This window comes from Solanum verrucosum, unplaced genomic scaffold (assembly GCF_900185275.1).
Source record: "Solanum verrucosum unplaced genomic scaffold, falcon-dt-bn FXZP01001092.1, whole genome shotgun sequence".
Lineage (NCBI taxonomy): Eukaryota > Viridiplantae > Streptophyta > Magnoliopsida > Solanales > Solanaceae > Solanum > Solanum verrucosum.
In genome coordinates this window covers 1-2094 of record NW_026019653.1, presented here as the reverse complement: position 1 = coordinate 2094, position 2094 = coordinate 1, and the positions used below count along the sequence as shown (strand labels likewise).

At 51.7% G+C, this 2094-nt stretch overlaps 6 non-coding genes and 1 pseudogene across 6 annotated transcripts; all 7 read left to right on the top strand.

Moving 5' to 3' along the window:
- The first annotated feature begins 19 nt into the window (after positions 1-19).
- Positions 20-138, top strand: LOC125831042 (5S ribosomal RNA). Its single transcript, XR_007443180.1, has one exon. It is a non-coding gene; the product is annotated as a 5S ribosomal RNA (ribosomal RNA).
- Positions 139-351: 213 nt separating this feature from the next.
- On the top strand, positions 352-470 carry LOC125831107 (5S ribosomal RNA). Its single transcript, XR_007443181.1, has one exon. It is a non-coding gene; the product is annotated as a 5S ribosomal RNA (ribosomal RNA).
- A 213-nt stretch (positions 471-683) lies between these two features.
- Positions 684-802, top strand: LOC125830985 (5S ribosomal RNA). The gene has a single exon (XR_007443177.1). It is a non-coding gene; the product is annotated as a 5S ribosomal RNA (ribosomal RNA).
- Positions 803-1015: 213 nt separating this feature from the next.
- On the top strand, positions 1016-1135 carry LOC125830796 (5S ribosomal RNA). The gene has a single exon (XR_007443164.1). It is a non-coding gene; the product is annotated as a 5S ribosomal RNA (ribosomal RNA).
- A 213-nt stretch (positions 1136-1348) lies between these two features.
- Positions 1349-1467, top strand: LOC125830921 (5S ribosomal RNA). The gene has a single exon (XR_007443168.1). It is a non-coding gene; the product is annotated as a 5S ribosomal RNA (ribosomal RNA).
- Positions 1468-1679: 212 nt separating this feature from the next.
- LOC125830730 (5S ribosomal RNA) lies at positions 1680-1798 on the top strand. Its single transcript, XR_007443160.1, has one exon. It is a non-coding gene; the product is annotated as a 5S ribosomal RNA (ribosomal RNA).
- Positions 1799-2009: 211 nt separating this feature from the next.
- LOC125830859 (5S ribosomal RNA) lies at positions 2010-2094 on the top strand (annotated as a pseudogene; the record flags this gene model as incomplete).

Sequence of the window (2094 nt, the reverse complement as noted above, 5' to 3'; positions counted from 1 at the left end):
TTAGAGTGCTATGAATGATGGATGCGATCATACCAGCACTAACGCACCGGATCCCATCAGAACTCCGAAGTTAAGCGTGCTTGGGCGAGAGTAGTACTAGGATGGGTGACCCCCTGGGAAGTCCTCGTGTTGCATCCCTCCTTTTTGTCGAAATTTGGTCGTGTAATTGAAAAAATATTATTATTTATTTTTTGCAGAACGACGTCGTTAGGACAGGTGATGGGGGCGTTGAGGATGGGCGTGACGGGCGGCGTCATGCGTCGGTGCGCGTGGAGGCTAGGTCGGTGGGGGGCAGGCTAGGGCGTTGGGAGGAAGGAGGTGTTTAATAGAATTTAGAGTGCTATGAATGATGGATGCGATCATACCAGCACTAACGCACCGGATCCCATCAGAACTCCGAAGTTAAGCGTGCTTGGGCGAGAGTAGTACTAGGATGGGTGACCCCCTGGGAAGTCCTCGTGTTGCATCCTCCTTTTTGTCGAAATTTGGTCGTGTAATTGAAAAAATATTATTATTTATTTTTTGCCAGGAACGACGTCGTTAGGACAGGTGATGGGGGCGTTGAGGATGGGCGTGACGGGCGCGTCATGCGTCGGTGCGCGTGGAGGCTAGGTCGGTGGGGGGCAGGCTAGGGCGTTGGGAGGAAGGAGGTGTTTAATAGAATTTAGAGTGCTATGAATGATGGATGCGATCATACCAGCACTAACGCACCGGATCCCATCAGAACTCCGAAGTTAAGCGTGCTTGGGCGAGAGTAGTACTAGGATGGGTGACCCCCTGGGAAGTCCTCGTGTTGCATCCCTCTTTTTTGTCGAAATTTGGTCGTGTAATTGAAAAAATATTATTATTTGTTTTTTGCATGAACGACGTCGTTAGGACAGGTGATGGGGGCGTTGAGGATGGGCGTGACGGGCGGCGTCATGCGTCGGTGCGCGTGGAGGCTAGGTCGGTGGGGGCAGGCTAGGGCGTTGGGAGGAAGGAGGTGTTTAATAGAATTTAGAGTGCTATGAATGATGGATGCGATCATACCAGCACTAACGCACCGGATCCCATCAGAACTCCGAAGTTAAGCGTGCTTGGGCGAGAGTAGTACTAGGGATGGGTGACCCCCTGGGAAGTCCTCGTGTTGCATCCTCCTTTTTGTCGAAATTTGGTCGTGTAATTGAAAAAATATATTATTTATTTTTTTGCAGGAACGACGTCGTTAGGACAGGTGATGGGGGCGTTGAGGATGGGCGTGACGGGCGGCGTCATGCGTCGGTGCGCGTGGAGGCTAGGTCGGTGGGGGGCAGGCTAGGGCGTTGGGAGGAAGGAGGTGTTTAATAGAATTTAGAGTGCTATGAATGATGGATGCGATCATACCAGCACTAACGCACCGGATCCCATCAGAACTCCGAAGTTAAGCGTGCTTGGGCGAGAGTAGTACTAGGATGGGTGACCCCCTGGGAAGTCCTCGTGTTGCATCCCTCCTTTTTGTCGAAATTTGGTCGTGTAATTGAAAAAATATTATTATTTTTTTTTGCAGAACGACGTCGTTAGGACAGGTGATGGGGGCGTTGAGGATGGGCGTGACGGGCGGCGTCATGCGTCGGTGCGCGTGGAGGCTAGGTCGGTGGGGGGCAGGCTAGGGCGTTGGGAGGAAGGAGGTGTTTAATAGAATTTAGAGTGCTATGAATGATGGATGCGATCATACCAGCACTAACGCACCGGATCCCATCAGAACTCCGAAGTTAAGCGTGCTTGGGCGAGAGTAGTACTAGGATGGGTGACCCCCTGGGAAGTCCTCGTGTTGCATCCCTCCTTTTTGTCGAAATTTGGTCGTGTAATTGAAAAAATATTATTATTTTTTTTGCAGAACGACGTCGTTAGGACAGGTGATGGGGGCGTTGAGGATGGGCGTGACGGGCGGCGTCATGCGTCGGTGCGCGTGGAGGCTAGGTCGGTGGGGGGCAGGCTAGGGCGTTGGGAGGAAGGAGGTGTTTAATAGAATTTAGAGTGCTATGAATGATGGATGCGATCATACCAGCACTAACGCACCGGATCCCATCAGAACTCCGAAGTTAAGCGTGCTTGGGCGAGAGTAGTACTAGGATG